The sequence below is a fragment of the Oryzias latipes genome, chromosome 12, assembly GCF_053564925.1.
Source record: "Oryzias latipes strain Hd-rR chromosome 12, Olatipes_Hd-rR_3.1".
NCBI classification, from domain to species: Eukaryota; Metazoa; Chordata; class Actinopteri; order Beloniformes; family Adrianichthyidae; genus Oryzias; species Oryzias latipes.
In genome coordinates, this window is record NC_136248.1 from 23,806,844 (window position 1) to 23,828,560 (window position 21,717).

At 42.7% G+C, this 21,717-nt stretch overlaps 1 protein-coding gene across 4 annotated transcripts in view; it reads right to left on the minus strand.

The window, feature by feature from the left end:
• znf462 (zinc finger protein 462) overlaps positions 1 to 21,502 on the minus strand; it is a 41,053-nt gene extending 19,551 nt beyond the window's left edge. For 3 of the 4 annotated variants that reach the window (XM_011481600.4, XM_011481598.4, XM_020707583.2), the window contains exon 1: positions 21,189 to 21,502. The gene's annotated coding sequence lies outside the window, so the exon portion shown is untranslated. Of the gene's footprint in view, positions 1 to 1,237; positions 1,390 to 21,188 lie in introns of those variants that run through there. The other variant, XM_011481599.4, reaches the window with a different exon arrangement.
• Positions 21,503 to 21,717: the final 215 nt, after the last annotated feature.

A 21,717-nucleotide genomic window follows, 5' to 3' on the forward strand; every position in this document is an offset into this window, starting at 1 on the left:
CATTCAGCAGATGCTGCAGGTTCCATCATTTCAAGAACAACAGAGGGACTGAGGAGGGATTATGGCTCCATTCGTCCCATTTTTATTACCTTGGGATAAGCAACAGCTGGAGAGCAGCTCAGCATTTAGCATGGAGTCTATACTAAATAGTAAATTCTAAATCCCATCAGATTGCATTAAATGCCCTGAAGTCTGAACAAATCGACTAAGAAATGAAAGCGTTTTTTCCTTTGTGCAACGGGCATTAGCAGAACAGAAGCTCATGTTCTGACGTTCATTTGAAATCCTTTTTTTTTTGTGCTAGACTTATTTAAACCATTGACTGTATATGAGAACTGGACTGAGTGTTGCGTCAACCATAGGAACTGTCTTCCGGCTCCAATTCAGTCGGCACGTTGGAGTCAGACATTGCCACTTAGCAGTGATTGGTCTGAGTCAACATTTCTAGGGTAACCACTCTTGCCAATCAGGAGTGAGCTTGTTAGGAAGCCACACCTCTACCACTTGAAAGTGGGCTCCGGAGAATCTGTCAATCAAACATTTTGAATGTTGGACGTGGGGCTCAGCGAGGACCACCTAGTTTTATTGAGGCATCTGATTGTACACTCAGTCCAGTTCTCGTATACAGTCAATGGATGAAACATAGGAAAAATGAAAATGGAACCGGTCGGTTGGACTTTGGAGTATTTCTTTCTTGGAAAATTATAAATTTTGTAATTAAATTTTAAAAAGCTGAGTTTGAGAAGTCAATTTTATAGAAACTCATGAGCAAAAGTGTCATTTCCAAAGCAGCTCAAGTCAGAAATCCTTTAAGGAGGGTCTAGAATATTCTAAGGCAGCAGGAAGTCTTTGGTAACTGGGAAGGTTTAGAGTAAACAAGAACTAAAAGGCACGGAGAAGGAACCTCAAAGCAACCAGATCATCACCTCAGATGTCAACATGTGGATCAGTGCGAGAGGTTTTGGAAACAGAGGCTAAGTCAGAGGAGCCAGGGGTGTGTTTGCAGATCAGAGCAGCGGTATTAGCCAGTGAGTGCTGTTGGCAAATATAGAAAACGCAGAGATAAGAGGACAATGGAAGCTAGCACCTCCTGTCCTTCTGCTTATCACAATTCAGAATAGGAAAGGTCGCATATTTGATCTCCAAATGGATATGAATATTTCATAGATGTGGTGCCAAAAGCTCGAGAAGCGTGAAAAAACATAAAATGACCCCGAATGACCTCACCAGAACGTACTTGAGTCATAAGTTTGACCTTTGAACCCGCAACAGCTTAAGCCAGAGCAGAGATATGAGAGCAGGAGGTGCTTTCAAAGTCAAAATCCAGTCAGAGACAGTTGGGATTGGCTCCCACACCCAACTGGTCTGACTACTGCAGATCTGCACATGAGCCTGCCAAGCTGCCTGCATGTCCCTGAGCAACCAGGAGGTCCATTGTTGCGTGGGTTCAGGTTACAGCCTCTCCACGTTGCCCCACCCTTCTGCCCTCCTGGTAGTTCACTGCTGCTGTGAACACAGTTGCCTTCAAACACTAGGTTCCTCGTCATGGATGTGGAGAAAATCCTTCTGGAAAGTAGATGAACGGAAGGATTAGAGAGAAAAAAGGGCCGTCCCACACAAGCCCCATCTGTTTTGTAGTTGTCTTCTCAGCCTGCAAGTCTCTGCTACACCAAGTAAACGGGTGCTTTCATCTCGTCAGACAGCTGCTGAGCTGCTCAGATCCTCCTCTGAGTCAAGCTCCAAGGGCAGCCATTTTAGGAGCCTGCATAGGTGTTCAGTCAGCACACAACATGGACCCACAGATCTGATCCTCAAAAAGGCTGGCAGAGCCGAAATCTATCCGCCAGATGTACGGCGCTCAAACCCCCGGGCCCGCACGGCTCAGCAGAACACATCTCCCTCTGCTTTCTCGGGGACGTAATCTCACACATCAGGAGATTTACAGAGAAAACGCCGGATCCTCCTTTCCCAGGAAGCTGAAGGGAACAGGCCGGACGCGCCGCCACAGAGAGGAGATAGAGCGAAGACGCTCGGTTGATGCTGCCAAGTACGCTCCACGAGGGGGTCTAAAAATGCGAGGCATGTCTGAACTTCTTTATCTCAGGGCTCTGCAGCCCCGAGGAGAAGAAGACGAGAGGAGAGGCAAAAAAAAGGAGGGGGAAGGGAGGCTTGGAGGAGAAGAAAGCGCGAGAAGGAGCCACCTGGAAGACCTGGAGTTCAAAGAGACGCGAGGACACAAAGCCATCAAACTGGGCTCCCCAGATTCCAAAGTCTACAGACGTTTGTTAATCACCAACCGGTCTCTCTGCATCAGCCAGATCTGCTGGCAGTCACACCCTCTCCTCAAACCGCCTGACAGCAGCTGCTGCGTCTGAAAGAGGGTCTTTGAATAAGCCAGCATTAAGCTGATTAGTAGGACAGAGGTTTTGTCCTCAACTGTTGGTCGGAGCGACCATCTCCCACCATCTGAAAGAGAGAGAGGGAAAAAGCTGCCAAACCATTCGGCGACACAACGCTGACCATTCATCCCGCTAACGTGACAGGAAGTCCATCGTGTCGCTCCTAAATGTCCCCAATAATTAATAACCCAGCGATTTCTGAAGAACCTCTGCAGCAATTACAGCAGGTAGCCTCTGGAATTGATTTTTTTTCTTTTTCTGAGATGAGACGACAACATGGAAGCCAATCGATGCATTTTGGTGAAAGAGAAGTTATTAAAAAACATAGAATTTAAGAGAACTCCATCCATCCATCCATCCATCTTCAGAACCTGCTGAATTCCTTTCAGGGTCACATGGTTGCTGGAGCCTATCCCAGCAACTGTTGGGCAAACGTGGGGTCCTCCCTGAACAGGGCTCCAGTCTGTTGTGGGGTCACACGCTCGTCTAAGAGACCACTTCCGATGAAAAGTCTATGTAAACAGACGTATGTGCACGCTTTGGACTTCCGTGTTTAAAACTCTAGTGTTTACGCGCTGTTGACGTGTTTTTAGGTCCGCTTGGGCTCAGAACATGCCGCCAATGAACATGCGTGAAAGGTTAAAGGTTGACCAATTAGGGGCTCAGATTTGGTAGTGACCTATGGATGGCTGCCTTTTCAAAACCCTGAAGCTCCAACCATTTGAAAATTGATCATGGAGGAGAAATTAATAATTGGGCTTTGTGCCCAGCTGGAATCATGCACACGCATTGGGCGCCCTCTAGAACGTGCCGCACATGCCCGGTGTGAGCGTGGCTTCACAAACTCACACCCATGAGGTCATTAACCACGTTTTAGAGCAGGCTGGAATACCCATAGAAAACTCACGCATGCACAGGAGAACATGCAAACTCCACACAGAAGAGACCCAGCTGGGATTTGGACCAGCACCATCTGACTGTGAGGTGAAAGCACAAACCACTACACCACTGTGCAGCCCAAAACAAAGAAATGCTGAAGAAATTGACGCTTCAGACATGAGTGAACCCAACCGAGTGAACAATCCACTAAAGTTTGCAGAGCATCAAAGCTTATTGTTACCTTTAAGATCTAGACTCATTCCTGGCTCAGAAGTTGCCTAAAACTGAAGATCTGATGCCTGTAAAGTGGAAAATCAGGTCAAACTTTGCCTTTGTCTGCCCAACAGTGACGTTTATGCGTCCCCCAGAGACGAGATGGCCGCCGCTAAAAACAAACAGGTTGATGAGCGACGGCCTGAGTAAATATCTGCAGCTCTGATAGGCAGCTTTGGTCAGGAATACCAAAGACAGGGCTTTAATTTTTACCCAAAGCCCCTATGCCCATACTGTTTTCAGGCATACTCTTAAGAGCTGATGGGAAATGTATGCGTCAAAGAGGATTTCAGTGTTAAAGGCTTTTAAGTCTTATCAGACAAGACGTAAGGATAAATTAGCATTTCTGTTGGAAAACTGTCGTAATGTTCTGTAACATGGAGAAAAAGGCGTTGCTTTAGTTTCCACCTCTGCCAGTGTGTTCTTTTTTTTTTAAATAAAAATATATTTTAAATTACGTCAGTATTTTGTATTTTTATACTGTAGGTACCAAGAAAACTGTTAAAAAATATAGATTTTTACACTAAAAAGGATCAACGTGCAGAAAAATGCAGATGTCTACATTGCTGATTGACTGTAGATGATTGACAGCCCTCAGCTATAGATGACTTATAAAAGAAAAGATTTTCAAAATTATAAATCTAAAGTGAAAAGATTTTTCTGTAAGGAAATGCTCCAGGGAAAAGAACTGTTCCGTAAACTGACTAACTTGTCTAACGGTGCAGTTTCATTTGAACTAAACTAAACAGTCAGCCCCAAAACCTGTTTGGGTTAGAGAATTTCAAAATAAAAGTCTGCAAGAACAGCAAATTGAATTCTTGACTTTTAATTTTTTTATTGGCCGTAATGTTTAAAAAAAATTGTATTTTAAATTTCTTTGTGTTTTCTCTTTTCTTGGTTTTGACTAAACTTTGCATCCTGATTTGAATAGATTTGCTTGTACGACTGGAAATCCGACCATTTCCAGCTGGAGTGAAGGTTGTCTCTTCTCGTTTGAAGCTGGACTGGTTTCAGCGATGAGTGTGCAGGCTTTGTTTGCTTCTTGTGACATGTCCGTGTAGACTCTGCTTGGAATAATGGCGGTCCTGACTCAGCAGAAGCTTCCAGCAGGTGTGCAGCAGCAGCAGGATAGATTCTGCTCCGTCTTTGCACTTTTTCCTCGACTTCTACAGCTGCTTTAAGAGACTAATGTCCTATTGATGTTTTAGACACTCAGGACTTGGAAGCAGGAAGACATCTTTTGATGATACTTTCCTCCTTTGTGGGTGTCAATCAACTTTCCTCCTCCCTAAGTCCGACTTGCAGAGAGAAGTGATCCAAAGATTCAACTTAGACAATTCTGGAATATTCTGAACACCGAATAGTTTTAAATTCAAGCCTCAAAATCTGATTTACAAGCCCCAGCAAGTCAATAGGAGGCCTGATGTCACACTGAACTTAAGATCAAACATTTATCCAACCTCTGCTGAAAAACACACAGTTCAAATATGTTCATATTTTGAAGGATAAAATGAAATTCTGTCTAATTAAAATCAAAATATTCTAGAAATTATTTTATTTTTGAGAAAAAAATTTTTAAACATCACAACTTTAATGAATATTTGTAGAAAAACTAAAAGGACATATTTTTTGGGAACAATATTTAACAAAACATTAAAACTATAACGGAGCTATCTAGGTTTTGTTAAAGTTTTCTTTAAAAAAATTAAAGTTCAAGCTTTTTATCTTTTAATTAATCAATTATTTTATTTTTATTTTAAATATTTGGTTTCTTATTTATTTCTTTGCCACCTGTTGCACAATTTTAAGTTTTTATAACCTGGTTTTCTCTGAATCTAGAGTTTTTTAAATCTCTTTTTATAGTTTTTTTTTCTTTTAAGTTTTGGATTTTACAAGAGAAATAATAAATTAGGCCATAATCTGCTACCCATTTAGATTTGTGTATTGTTATTTTTACTTAGGTGGTATTTTATTATTTGCACTTAAATCAATAAATATAAGGTTATTCAATTATAGAGGATCAAATCAAACTTAATAAAATAAAGATCTATGAGAAGCTTTTATCTTGGCTTCACATTTCTTAATTTAAGTTTTTATAATAAAAAAATCTTTTATAGATTTAGTTTTAAAAGGAAGGGTTTTTTAACAACTGTTGACTGATTTCTGGAGTCAATGATGAGGTGGAAAAAACATATCGATGTATTAAACTATGCTGACATTAATCCTAAAAACCTGTTTTCCCATAAATCAAGAAAATATGATTATTGAAATATAGATTGGCTCCTTTCTTGTTAAAGTTGCCAGTTTATGATTTTTAAAATGTATGATTTTCAAGCTAAATGTGCATGAATCTGTCCCTAACAAGGATGATCGAAAAACAGCATAAAGAACAACCTTAAAGAGGTGTTCAAGTTTTGAAAAGAATATTTAATCTCTTACGATGTGAAATCGCTCCATTGTGTTGGATGTATTACTGACTGTCGGGGTTAAAGGGTCACGAGGACCAAACAGTTCTAGGGGGCTCTCTGAGGATTACAAAGACTGGGGAGTTCATTCAATGACAACATACTTACACAGGCTTTTCCTCTGATTGCATTTTCACAGCAGAAAGCAACGTTGAAGTGATGTAACAGCCAGCCGGTGGGTGGTACAAAAAAAGAAAAGTGCCCACTGAACATCAGATCAGTAAATCCTGACATAAATGTCGCTCCGATCCTCTGTCTCCTTACAATCCCTTCCTCTGAAATAAAATGTCTTCTTATGGCTAAAAGTCTGTTGTATTTAAGTTTTAGAACCATTAACTCTGTATCCCAGTTTCTTTATAGATGGATCTGCTTTTACACACCTCTAGGATTAACTCTTCAACACCAGAACTTTATCTCCACTTTTGACGTTCTTTGAACTCTTTGACTCTTTATGCCATTAACGACGGATTCTAAACGTCACAGTTATGAAGTGCTTCTGCTTTTAGCATAAAGCAGCGGATTCTGCTGTCTCTTCCAGAACCTCTTGGAATTACGTTAGTTGCCAAATGGTTGAAGAGTTACCGTAATTCAAAGAGTGTCTTTTATTTTGCTGTAGTCGGTGACGGCTTTGGCGTTAAAGGGTTAAACCAAGATGACCACATCCTCTGGTGTTGAAAGGAACTATAAAACTCCGATGGATGAATCTTTAATCCAGATTAAAGGTTACCAAAGAGGAGGTTGAATATTGACAGTGAAATTCAAATTTAGCGCCTATGAGCTAATGAGGACGTTTTAAGATAAATGTGAATTCCCTCGCTACTCCCAGATCAGTGCACCATATAGGGTGTTTGCCTCTAAACTGAGCCCAGGCAAATTTCCCAGAAGTCTCAGCAAAAAATCTGTGATTCAATACTCACTAGATTTAGGGAGCCAGTTTAGCTCGTGCTGGTTTGCGGCGCCTTCCGTCCGTGAAACCCGGGTTCGACTCCGGGCTGCTCCCTGTTCCCTTCTCTACCTCTGCCGGTTCCAAGCCCGGTTTGAGAAGGTTGCGTCAGGAAGGGCATCCGGCGTAAAACATTGCCAAATTTACCATGCGACTTGTTCGCTGTGGCGATCCCTGATGGGAGAAGCCGAAAGTGGAAGAAGAATACTCACTAGATTGGCCAATCTAGACCGCAATGAATTGGGTTTGGACGATTCGTCATTTGAAAAAAAAAAGTGTGCAATATTTTTTTTGATAAATCATCCAAGTTTTTATCATCAGATCAAAAAATAGTTGTCGTAATATGTTCATATATAACATGTTTTGTTATATTTGGTGTTTAAGAAAAAAAAATAGTGAACAAGTGTTCGAATTGTGTTAAAATCCAGGTCACTCCACACTATATGGGGGATGGGGAGTAGTGAGGGAATTCGGACACAGCTTTACAGTCCTGCTAACTTGATGGGTTGAATTGCGTTAACAAGTGGAAGGAGAGTTGGGTTTGAAGATTCAAGTTTGATCCCCAGCAGGTCCAGTCAGCCACACAGCGGTTGGATGTGCTGTTAACGCTGTGGTGTTAAATACCGCGCGCCACTTTAAGGTCTGGTGGAGTTCACGTTCCGGTGAGTTGGGGCTCACCAATGGCCCTTTCACAATAAGAGTGCACTTTCAGAAACTTTTTACCAGACATTCTGCATTATTTATGAAGCAAAAACAAAGTGAAAAGTCCGGGAAAACTACACACGACTAAAGCAACAGCAAAAAAAAAAGGTTAAAAATGAGCATGGGGGATCGAACACTATGATGGCAACCATGAATGTTGCAAGCCAAGATGGTGTCAGGACTAAAGAGTCAACTGAGTCACTCCTTCCATACTTGAGGAAAAACCTTGAACCACTCATCACAACAGAGCGTTTACCCTCAACAAATCTGTCCTCACATCTACAAACAAGCCATCACCTGAAGAACCTTCAACGCACTTCTCTACACGTCTTATTGGACAAACAAAGTTGAGTAGAAAAAGTCGTGCACATAAATAGCACCAAATAAGAAGAAATACATTTTTTAATCTTAAAAAAACCCCAAAGTCAAATTGTTGACCTGCTCTTGATGATCAATTTGATGGTTAATTAAGCTTTTCCCTCTCTTATAATTCCATGACAGCATTTGAGTGAAGTAGCAGCTAGTGATCTAACTTAACGCCTAATTATTATTCCATATTTTAGCAGAACGACAAGCCCGAGTGCTTTAAAAAGACCACAGAACATGTAACATGTCATCACATATTACCGAAGCAAAGCCAAGCCGATTTAAAATACAAGATTTGTTACACAACGCTGTTCGAGCAACAGACAAGACTGGATGGTTTATACAAACCAAGTATAATTCAGGGGGTCAGATTTCTTACAGCAACATATCATGTCACCACAGTTTATGTTAGCCAGAGGAAAAGCACTGCAGTCGAAGAAAAAAACGCCATTGAGGTTGGAATGGAACCATGAAAAACACCGATTTTCTCCAAGCTTAACCTTGCTGAACAGGTGGTGTGACTCTCCCTGGATTAGGCTTTATTGCACAAAAAAAGTTGAGGTCCAATTGTGTCTCTTTGCTGCGCTAGTCTGACAGGAAAGAGGAGAGGTGAAAGTGCAACCATCTATCTAAAAATAGGAGAATTTAATGTTTGTTTGCCTCCGACGATCAAAGGATGAAGCCCCGGTTTCCTTTGAAAGGGACCTCAAAACAAAGACTTCCATCTACTTCTGCACACTTCCCATCATCAGAATTCATTTACATTTCGTTTATCTTTTAATTTCCCAATTCACAAGCAAGCTTACCACACAAACAACAGTAGAAACTTGTAAAATAAAACCGAATTATTATAATATTACAGATCATTTTCAAAATTTAGAGACCGTTATAGTCCCATTCTGTCCAGATCGTTGCAATAAAGCCAACTTTTATGGTATACCAGCAACTGTAGCATGAAATTAGACATGCAGCTGAGAAGTGAATGCCTGATTCATTAACTAGCTGAAGACAACAGCCAGTTAAAGATCTAACTTTAATGTACGTCAAGAAATACGACCCCCACAGGAAATCCTGATGCACAAGGTTTTGTCACATCAAGCTAAAAGGTGCCGGTCATTTAATATCACTGCTGGCTGGTTGAAATAATCACATAATTAAATCTGTTATAGCTGCAATGGAGCCACCCATTTATGATGTGATTAATAAACAAACAAAAGGGGGCTTTTGGGGCCTGAATTCACGGCTAAGGGCCATCCAAAAGGCGTAATTAACATTGGTGCTGTCAGCCAGCGTGCACCCATATGGGTCTAAACTCACTAAGCGTGCACACGCGGCAATCAGTCAGCAGAAATTACACGCACACGTGCATAAAAGCGGATCTGTGCGCCATTGCTCTGCTGTCGACAGAGAATCATCATCTACATGTGCAGCAAAATATGCGACAGAGCTGCGTTGCATCCTTTTCAAGACTTTTATTTTTTAAGGGTGAAAAGGAGATGACACAACTCCTCATCTTTGGAGTTTGCTGACTTCTTATTTTGTCTTTCTGTACTGTTAGCAGATAACAACCCAGTGACCCTGCTGACCTTCATGGTCTGTTTCTCTACCTTTTCTAATCACAGAAGAAAAGCCTATTGACAGATACAACAACAATACCTGGTGGTCTTCGACTGCTGATCCTAAACTTGTAATTATGCAGAGAGCTAGTGCATAGTTTTGCAGATTAGTTGTATTAAAAAACATAATTTAATTTTTTTAATAATTGGATCTCCCAAAATGTAATTAGGCTGTTGCTTAACTACAGACTCAAGTATCTCTATCTGTACTGGATAGGTTGTAATAACATTTGATTTAAACAATGCAGCAGAACTGAGGCAGCCTTACTTTATCTGCAACCATTTTCTGACTTGTTAGCTTGTCTGTTCTCATGAAACAGATATCACTTAGGTAACTAAATATCTAAAAATGTCAGTAGTCCAAACTCCAAAAAAGATCTTTTACATTAAAAAAGTGAAATTCCACTTCCCTTGAGCTTGTAATACGACATCACATGTTAAAATGATCTGTCTTTTCGAGTGTCAGATTCTGAATTTATAAACATTTCAAGATATTGTTCACACTGGAAGAGAGAGTTGGACTTATTTTCCTTAGCTTTCCTTTGTCGCTGCCACATATTGTAAAATTAAAATGAATTTGAATTGTTTTTATTTTTTTTAAATGGCTCAGCCATGGGAGTTTTTCTCATACAGTTCCATGCAGTTCCATGACTTCAGAAACAAAAGTTCCTTTGTCAGAATGGAATATATTTGACCAACTGATAAAAAATAGCTTCATCTGCAATAACATTACATGTGATGGAACACCTCTGTTTGCTTTAATGAATACACTAGTTGGATATCGACTGTGTCCGAATTCCTTCCCTACTCACTACTTGGTGCACTATATAGTGCGTTCGCCATTTTGTAGAGATGTTTGAATCTACAATTCCAAAATCCAGTAGCATAAAAATTTACCAAATGTCTCTGCAAAAAAACCAGTGTGCATTGATGATCACTAAATTGGCGAATATAGACCACAATGCATTACGGTTGAACAATTTTATGCCCAAAAATAGTTTTTAAACAATGTTTTCATCTTCAGAACTCTGTGGATTCATGAATGGTCGTCAAAAAATGCTCTTATCAATTCGATTTTCACTTTGTGAAATCAATGACCTCATATTCGCGTCAAATAATAAATAAAAAAGAAGCAGTGAGCATGGAGTCCGAATTGCTTTTAAAATCCAGGGTACTACATAGTCCCGCAATATATGGTGTTTTAGTAGTTAGGGGTTAGGGTGGGAATTCGGACACAGCCAAAGGCTTTATAAAAATGATTTTATTCCTTTTTATCAATTGTACATTTAGCCATCTGTGCTACCTGTTATAAACGTCCATGCAAACGTTTGTGCTAATAGCATTACTTTGCTCAGACATTAGCATCGTGTTGGCAGATAACATTGACTTGTTTTGAACCGTCACCAACTAGTGTATTTCTAAAAACAAATAGAAGTGTGTTCGCTTGTCTAAGCAATAGCCCACACTGGTATCTCTTAGCAGCGTGGAGGCCTTGATCAGATCTTTTGTGGATTTAGGTTGATTCACTTTAATAATCCCTGATTGTTTAAATCTCCACGGTGGGGAGAGTGGGGGTGGGGTGCAGCAGTTATACCTTGTGTTAATGCAGGATCACTTTTGTTCTAGTTGCTGAAGAATAAAAGCGGACACTGATGCGGACACTTCTGATGGTTTTCTGTGACGGATGAGAATCAAACATCCATACTTTAAACAGAGTAGACCCCACAATAGTGTGTGTTAGCCTAGAAGCCCTAGAATGGTGAAAAAAAATGTTAATATTCCAATGTAAACCTGATATTTATCTTAATAGTAGCCCCCCTGATGACCACATCTGCCTCATTACAACAGCTCTGGTGTGATAAGACCAGATAGCTGCTCGCTGACCTCGTTCCCCTCTGTCTGTGATGAGAGCTTCCTTAAATGACGTGATCATATGATGCTGCTCATTTAAGGAAGTCTGAATACACAGAGATGAAACATCGATCCCACCTGCCCGATCAATGAGCGGTGGGGCCTTTTCCCAAGAGACGGGAGGAATCAATAATGTTCAGTATGAACGGTTTGTCATAACATTCATCAGATATTTTTGTATATTAAAAAAAAAAAGGATTGAAACAGAGCAGAATATTAAAACAAAGGAAGACACAACAGAGCTGGACATGTTGGAGCACTTCCTTCACATATAAGAACCACAGGAAAAGGTTTTAAACTGTACTTTTGTCATTTGACAATATGCTGAATCGAAATATCAAGGAGTAACTTTTCTAATTTTATCCTGGAAGAATAAAAACACCAGCTAGGCAGTTTGGGTCCTCATCATGTGATGCCCCCAGAGCTAGAAGAGGTCTTTGAGACACAGCAGAATCCGTGGTTTTGTCATGAAATATCATCACCCACCTGACTTCAAATGCCAGAATTAATCTGGCAACAAATCTGTTTCGGGAGGCATATGGCTTTGGAAAAAGTAGGTCAACCGTTAACCAGCAAACAGCCTCGTCTGGAGACGTTCTTCACGCACTCCTTCAAAAACCCAGACATCAAGCAGGACACAACTTCTTAAAGGCAGAGAGGATGCACTTAAAAATCAGGAAAAATGAACACACTGTGTTAGACTTTACCACAGCCTTTGCTGTCTTGCCTCTGCAGTCCATTCTCTGACTTCCCCAGTTTCTGTTTCAGATATCTGCAACATCAAGCAGCTCTTCAACTGCAAAAACCTCCCACTCCCTCGATTCAGGATGTTCTCACACAAAACACATAAAAGGGCTCTCCTCCCCACCGACCTAACAGCTGCGCAGGTTAAGGTTTTGACCTGTGAGCTACACTGCTGCTCTGCTATATTTAGCAACAGAGATCAAAACCTTCTACCTTGATCTCATCAGACCACAAGTTCCATTTCCTGTCAAAGAACCCAAAACACGTGCTGGTGAAATTAAAACGTCTCTGGACTTGAAGAGGTCTTCATGTCGTCGCTCTGAGGAGCGTCTGCAGATCACATAAAACTGTATCTGGCAGACTCTGCTATATAGTCCTTTGGTTATTTTTAGCAGAGCTGTTGGCCTCTTGGCAGTTTTTCCTTCATAGCTTCTGCTTTATGTGACCATCCATCACACAGAGATGACCTGCTCTAGATATGGTCTTTATAATGCCATTTATTCCTCTGGGTTTCAAAAAACCCTTTTGGGGTCTTAACCCTTTAAGACTGGAGCTTTAGATCCAGTGTTGGCATTCTTTGGACTACTGTTAACTCTTCAACTGTTTGCGCAAAAAACGTGATTACAGCGGATTCTGAATCAGAGAACGAGCAGTTTTACACTGATGTGCAACACTTCACAGTGGTGAAGTGCTTACACAATCAACGTAAATCGGTGGATTTACGCTTAAACGGTCGAACAGTTCCAGTAGGTTGGAGAGTTCCAGTAGGTCAAAGAGTGTGTTATTTAGGTTTCGCCGGCGACATCTCTGGTGTTAAAGGGTTAAATCTGACCCACAATGCCTTTAGCTCCTTGATCTTGAAGCAGCGCTTTTCTCACCTCAGAATAAGAGGATTTCCATTGACTGCGTAAATTGTAAAGCAGTTAAGGTAGTTCGAAGAGATGGGGTACATCGAAGAGCGTGTGCTATTTAGGTGTCGCCCACGACATTTCAAGTGTTAAGGGGTTCAATCTGACGCACAACCACTTTAAATCCTTGGTCGTGAAGCAGCGCCAGAATCAGATGATTGCGCAAACAGTTGAAGAGTTACAGTAGGTCGAAGTGATAGGGTAGGTCAAAGTGCGTGTGTTATTTAGGTGTTGCCCTCGACATTTCTAGTGTTAACTGGTTAAATCTGACGCACAACAACTTTGGCTCATTGATTGTGAATTAGCGTTTAAAAAAAATGCATAAATAATCCAATCGGATTGAAATCCAATGACAATATCTCCCTGGTTGACTAAGTAGTTACATTGGATCTGAACATGGTGCAGTCACAGCATTACTATGTTTGTCCACTCTTGAATGCAGACAAAGCTGGCTTTTATGATTGGGTGTTTTGCTGAAAGAACATGTCAGACTCTTTGACCATTGAGCTCAACGATGCTGCTAGAAGACCCCAAAATATTTGTGCGCCAGGCTTTTCAGATGCTCGCATTCCTGCTGGCGCTGCTAGTTCATCTGTTGCATGACCTTGGCTATTGTCCCCATTCATAGACATGAAAAAGATGGCAGCCAGGCTCAGACAGCCCAACATATCCAAAGGAAGAAGGAAAAGAAAAGCTCATACCGGCTCTGCAGACTTCCAATTAAGTTTGCCTGAAAGCTCATCTGCAAGTCAGACTTAGTCCAGTTATTGCACCACCTCTGAAAAAGGATGACAGCCAGCAAAGACATTTTGATCTTTGGACCTCAAAGTATTCTGCTGACTGAAGCCTTCAAGCACATCCCCACATCAAAAACAAGAGAGGCAAGCTGGGGAGAGGGGGAGCACGAGAGACAGGAATGTCTCAGGCATGGCTCCTGCTTGGAATAATATGCTCATCCCAGATGTTCCAGGAAGAGAGCGATCATTTTCTACTGAGCGCCTGACGATTCGTGCTGCAAGGTCAGGCGGCGTCTGCGACAGATGGTCACCTGGCCTCGGTCATGTGGTCAGATCACAGCGCTCGGCCTTTCTTTTGAAGTATAGCAAACGGAGATGTTTCTTCGCCTGATCTGATGTCCACCTTGCTACTTTCACATTTTTCTCAAAAGGGGCAGAGAAAAAAAGAAAGAAGAAGCCTGGTCATCGTGGTAACCTTGCTCCAAGGGTAGCCTTTGTGCTCGGCAAAAGGCTCAGATTGTTCCTTCTGAAAAGGGGAACGGCTGCGACGCGGAGCACTCAGCAGCTACATTTGGCCTGTTTTGCGCAGACGATAATGACCAGACAGATTACGAGGAGGCAGACTTTAATGGCCATCTTCTGCGTGGTTTCTGTCTTCAGGTTGTCATGGTGAAAGCTCAGATGGCAGTCTTTCTGCATCTCCTGAGCTCAGCCATGGGCCCCGGAGATATTTATGCGACCTTCAAGGATAAAAATTCTTACAAAGCAGCAAAGCAGAGGGCTGGTAGATCCTCTGCAAGAGCCTCCTGGGTGTGAAGGTTAGATAATGATCCGGTGCATCATCCTTATTGCTGTTTACAAACTCAAAAATCAACCTTTTATTTTCAGACTTTTTCAGCTGCTCTAGGTCTTTTTAATGCTTTTTTTCTCAAAGAAATTAGACAAAAAGTCCAGGAGAGAAAAGAGCTTACAGCAGATATTTGATCTCAGCCTTCAGTAGTCACCTTACATGTCTGCTCTCTCATCTCTCCCTCTCGAGGCTGACAGAATTATCTTCTGCATCAGAGCTGAGGCTGGGCCAATCCTCCTTCACAGAGGACTCCATTTCACACAGCTAACCCCACTGTGGCCAAGGAGACACAGCCAATCATGCTGGAGTAGCAGCCTCATGGCTGTCCACCATTTTGTGCTCCTCAAGGTCTTTGACTGTCCTGCTCAGTGAAGTGGAGCTGCTCGCTCTGCTATCTTGTTACACAGATGGAAGTGTTTAAGAGCGCAGACCTGAGCGAGCAGCTTCCCCTCCTGCCGGTTCCTCTGCAGACAGCTGAGGCAGGCAGCAGAAAGAAGAAGTGAGATGTGCAGTTTTTTGTTTAGTTTTTTGTTGTTCACAGCAAAGACGTCTACCCAGGAGCATAGCTTGCTTCGTCTTCAAAAGGCGAAGAGTGGAACAATTCCACATCCAACCAACGTGATTGTGACCAAATCAGTGAACATCAGAGAGTCCAGGTGACCGACCTTTAGAGATCGGAAAGCTTGGAGGACAACCTTTAGCAGAATTTTCTATCTAAAGTTGATTAAGTTCTCGGTTTAATGAACAGCCTGAGGCGTGATTATTTGAGATGTTATGCAAGAGAAGGAGTTGGTTTCTCAAGAGCTTTCTCCTTAGATGAAAGTCAACACGAGAAACTTGAGCCAGAGTTCGGTGTGTCTGCAGGAAGCGTGAGTCTTCCAAAACTGAAACACGCAGGTTTGACGGGTAAACAAACAGCAACTGAAGAGTCAGGAAAGTGAAGGACAAGGTCTTGGAGAAAACCAGGAAGCAACTTTTCCACAAGGACAATCCTTCTCCAGGAAACATCTCATTCCACACGGCCTTGAAAAGTTTTCTCCTCAGAGACCATTTCTTCATATAAATCTATTTGGTGCCTTCTCAAAGACACATTTTTCACCTCCATCACAAACAGAACTACAAGGTCAGCTGTGGATATATATATATATGTATGTATTTTTTACGTCAAACATGAGTCCCATCTGATTCGTACTTCTTCCCTCTCAGTATCAGCGCGCCATCAGCTGTCCCCAGATTTTCGTTTTCCGACGCAGAAACAATTCATCAGAGAAGGTGGCAACGTGAGCTTAGGGGCTTCTTGTGAGCTCAGTGGACAACTGCCAGAAAACACTGCAGTGCTGACTTCCTTGTATGCCTGACATAGCAGTTACTACAGTTACAAGGGGGAGGGTGAGGTTACAAGCGAGTCAGGATGGAGAATTTTAGAGGAACCAGAAAAGATTTTGTTGTTGTTTTATTTTTTTTAAAGGACCACAAAATTCCAAACCTGTGTTTACCACTAAAAAATACTGAACTCAGTAATGGTTTTTAGAGCTACAGGGACGTGGACAAGCTCCTCTCCACATCCACCAAACAGACATCTTGAGGCAACTCAACAAGTTTCAGGAGAGGAAGATGAGAGAGCCATCAATATTAACTTACCACCGAGACCTCCTTTCCTAGCTCCTAAATATTTAATCTGTCTTTGGACGGCTCTGCTGCTTTGGAGGCCGAGCCAGTGTGGATCCCTTCTACAAGACCACTCCTGTTCCTGCTCAAAGAAGGCCTTGTCTGATGGCACCACACTGCTCAAGGAACGGGCGTCTCCAAAGAATTCCGACTGGTTTTTTTCTCCCCACCACAACCAGCTTGAGGCTGACGGGTTATTCGCTGTGCTTGCTAAAGAACTTTAAAAGATCTAGAATTTAGGCGCCACACCAGAAGATTCTAAATAAAGCGTGTCACCAAAAAGATGCTTTTTATCTTAGGTTTTACTGAAAGTACTTCAAGTGTGCTTCTCAGAAACAGGAGGAAGAAACTATGTTCAACTGTTGATGTTCTGATAGAAAGCAGAGAGGGGGAACCAGTTCTGCAGCAGTGTAACGTGGCAACCAACAACAGAAAATGGAATGACACCTCCAGCCAGCCACTTCCTTATTCCACTTGAACTCTGATCGTACGCTTTTTTAGTTTTTCCACCAAACGAGAAGGTTGAAATTTGGAAAAATCCAGGCGGTTGTTTTAATGACCTTTCCCGTGTGGAGAGGGGAACTGGTGAAATGCAAAGGAGGTGGTGGCAGTGGGAGCCTTCAAAAGGTGTCATGGTCACCGCTTTTGGAGCGGTGTGTTCCAGCAGGGCCTGGCTCCGTCTCATGAGCCGTGCATCATGTCAAGAAAGCACTCACTGGAGCATTTCAATTTGCTTTTGTGTGTCTCGCTGGCCTTCTCCACTGCTCCAGGTAGAGAAGAATAGAGGAGTGCATCACCCGGAGTGAGTGACTGAATGAGGGAGGAAGAGGAAGGGGGGGGGGGGGCTGTGTACGTGAGCCACTGAAAGCAGGAGAAAGGAGTGAGCCATGAGCTTCAAGACCATTTCCTCCCAGCCTTCAAACCATCGCAGATGTTCCTATGGTTTGACCCTCTATCCTCCCTGTCAAGCTTTTTTTCACTCACCGCCCCTCAACCACAGTCATGAAAAACCTCACTCACAAAAAAAAAAAATCCAGTTATGTAATTTTGTTTTTAATCTGCGTTCGTTTACTTCAGCCCCATCGCCATAAAGCGGCACTGCAAATTTAAGGATTTCACACAGCACTAACATTCAAATAGTTTTACTTCATAAGAATTATGGGTTTTGTAGGAAAAATGCCAATAAAAATTACCATTCAATGCATTTTTTTGTTTACATGTTTTATGAAATGATAACTTTATTCACACCAGCAGATGTAGTTTGTATTGAAGCTAGCTTGAAGCCACTCTTCAATCTCATTGACCAGTCATGTGATCAAACCCTGGGCTTTCCTTAAACGGGACATATAAGCTAGTTGTTTGAAAAATGACCACTCTGAAGCTTTCAATCAAAAATAAATAATAATATTGTGACATTCGTTAAAATGACAGCTGTCTTAGATAACCGATTAAGTATTATTTTGTCTTAAATTAGAATGTTGTGTTTATGGAATGAATGGTAATTGGCCTAAACTGACCTGACTCTAGTTCCTTTTGCATTTTAAACATGCCTAAAACCAAAGAGCATGGCCTGGTACTTTAGTATCTATCATGAGTGAGCTTCTCATGACAGTCTGCTTTATGGTCTATGAAGTTCATCTGAACTTTGATGCAGCAGAACAAGTTAAATCTGGTTAGCCTGAAAGTAAGTTCACTTGCAAGTGAACCCTGGTGAGGTTCACCACAGTGTGAATAGACTATGCAGTCTATCAAACCCAAGCCTACTCGTTTTCCATTCCAGGACTGTTCTGCCCTGAAGATATGTTGTTATCACTATCAAACATTGCATAAACCTTCACATCAACGCTGTTTCTCTAAATTTGATGCTACAAGATGATTGATCATTAGCGAGCCAATAATCATTAAATATAACTCCTGACTGTACTGGGAGTTGAGTTGTTAGTAAAGTGCAAGTACTGGCCCCTTCCTTGTGAATGCTCCATGCACGGGGTGTGCACGTGATTTGTAAGTACCTGTAGGATGCCCACACAAACTGCTAGGCTGGGCACTTTATCACGTAAACAGCACCAATGCCCCCTTGTGCACAGGACATGGGGGGAGACACACCTGCGTCTCACCTACTCCCGCCTGACTTTACCCTTGGGCGTTGTATAAGTCTTTGCTTTAAACTGTTGTTCGCAGCATGCCGGTAGAAAAAAGGAGTGCATGAACATTTTCACTTTACAGGATCACAGAGAGGTCAACAACCTTGATATTTCATGCGGGCCACCTGTATGCCGCATGCAGGTTTGCCCATTTTTTACCCCCAATCTATCCCTAAAGGGCAGTTGGACTAAGGCTTAAGACGATAGAAATAAAACTATTAGATCACATTGTTACTTAATGGCTTCTGACAGTGGCCATAAACAGAGGAGTAAAGAAGAATTGGCAAAGCGTTAAACTTCAGAAGAGACAGCAAAGCAGGAAAAACGCACAAATCATAACAACTCAAACCACATCTTTATGCAAACTGGAACTCCTTTGGCATCCATAAACCTCAATAAGCAACCTCTATTAATGCTGAACTCAATGTTTTTAGAGGAAAAGTATTAATAAACACAGTTTATGATCAGAAAGAGGATAAAAAGGGTCAATTTAGGATAATAAAAAACATAGCAGATAAATGCCTACTAGCTTGTAATAGCCTGTTACTAATCTCTAATAATATAAATAAATGATTGAGAAGTCTATGACTGTGTGACGTTTGACTTTTACACATCCTTGGTAAATATTACCACACAGATGTGCAACATTCGTGCACATAACTGGAGGACCTCAGGTCCCCAAAAGCCAGGAGGTTAACCCCTCAAAAAAACCTGGAATCTCATGGAGCACCTGCTTCAAGGACACGCAGAGTTGAGGTAGACTTGTGAAAGTTACTGCAGCTGGAGGAACGCAGAGAGCTCAGCACGCAGCAATCACTTCCACATCTGAAAGCTCATTTGCACAACCGCCGGCAGACTGGATCCACTGTCTGCCTGACAAATGTGTCAGCTGCAGCAGAATCCTGATCGGTTGTCCTCCACCCCGCTCCTCCTCGAGAACCTGTCTGCTCAGCTAAGGCAGGAGGAAGGAGCGCCGCCACCATTTTGATTGCTCTTCCCAGCCCCGGTATTGTCGCAGCACACTGTGTCAAGCTCACAGCCTCTTTGTCAGCAAGATTTCACAGAGTGGCCAGGAGAACTGCAGAGCACGTGCACGCACGCACACACACACAGCATGCACAAACACCTCCTTCACTTCCCTGCCAGGCTTGGACACCTTCAGGACTAAACATGTGAGCGCCTCACTGCAGTGGACACAGGGCGCACTACAACACACCGCTAATTAATACTATTGATCGAAATAACTTTTAAAGTACTCAAAAATCAAAATAAAAGCACCAGCACCTCTAAACGAAAACCAATACCGAAGAACCGCTTTTATTTTGAAATTTTAAAGGAGATGCAAGACAAAATGGGAACCTTCTTGAGAACTTCTCAAAAGGAGCAGTTGTTACTTCAGCCTTGCATGCTCATGACAGATGACTGCGTTCTGTTGACACTACTTGGTTGAACATTAACCACCTCGTGGCCAAAAAAACACTGGTCTACATTAGAATTCCAGCCCCATCTCCAGGTTCCTTCAGCCACCAAGGTTTTCCAGCCCAGACCTGGCAAACCCCACTCACCTATGTGAATCCCTGTTTTTAAATAAAGCTTGGAAACACTTGTACCCCACTTTTATTTTAGGAGCTCCCTGGGGAGGGTTGAACTTCCCAGAAGGATAGGAACGGAGAGGAGGAGGAGGTCGCGCTTTTTTTCTGAACCTTTGTTCTGCTGTGGGTGCTCCTGCCTGAGGTTCTCCTTGGAGACTCATCTGCTTTCCTCCATTTTATGGTGGAGCTCTGTGGTTGTACCTGACTGGGGAGCTGTGACAGCGAGCAGGCAGCGCGCGAGGAACGGCGCGTGCGCGTGTGTCTGTGTGTGTGTGGGGGGGGGGGGGGGGTCACACAAAATGTAGCCACGAGGACGAAGAAGCTAGCGATAATCGTTTAAAGGCAAGACGGACTAAGCGCGCGCGCGACTTCACGAGACACCTAGCCTCTGTGGTCAGAAATAAATAAATAAACAAATAAGCTAGAGGATAAGGTTTCAATAAGAAGAAGAAAAAAAATCAAAGAGATGGGGGGAGGAGGGGGTGTAGCTTCCTCACACAGGCTTTCATGGAGACTGGACCAGAGGCTACAGCAGCTCCTCTGTCGCTAATGGAGTCTGCTTCAACGGCTTCTTCATGAAGCTAGTGCTCCAGCCGGACAGGGGACGCGCGGTAATTCCCCCCCTCCTGTCCTAGCCGGACATAACAAACCCCCGCTGATGAAGACAGCCTCCTAACACCGTCCATTTCCTTGAGTCACTTTGACAACAAACAAGAGAGGCGACATAGCGAGGAAGCCGTTGGGTCAGGATATCAGGGGGAAGCGAGAAGACCCACTTGACTCTGACTGCATGGGTGCCAGTCAAAGCGGCTAGAAAAATCTCCCACCGACTTCCTCGTCTGGACCTCGGCTAAAGCGCTCCAGGTCATTCACGAGGCGCTCTCCACGCTAAATCCCATGATCCACCAAACCCGACGTTCTCGCAGACCTTGACGAAATCTTGCCGAAACTGGAAATAGAGCGAGAACGGAGGCAATAAAAACAAACTCACTGCTTCAATCTCCTCCTCAAGCGATCCTCCCGAAAGTTGTCCTCGTATTTCATGCGTGCGCCCGGTCGGTCTAATGGATGATCGCCATCTTTCCTGCTTCTCCTTTGCTGCAGCTGCAGATGACCTGAGATCCGTCTGTCTCTGAATAATGAGCAACCACACAGACAAGGAAGACAATCTGCAAAGCAGGCTACACAAAGAAGTTTGGGAGACTAGCAAGCACCAGAGGGTGCACAAGAGTTTACGACGAGACGAGGGAGCATCAGCAGGATGGACAACGTCTGTGGCCGAGAAGCTCATCCTTCATCAAGACTGAAGTCAGATGATCTGCAAAGCCTTATGAGCGGCTCAAAGCAGCAGCAGACGCGCGCGGCCACACCGAATTTTATATAGGCTTGATACTATGGTTGCTACGTCATGAGGTTATCTGCAGTTCACTTTGGAGGAGATGCATCCATCACTGGATAGATAGATAGATAGATAGATAGATAGATAGATAGATAGATAGATAGATAGATAGATAGATAGA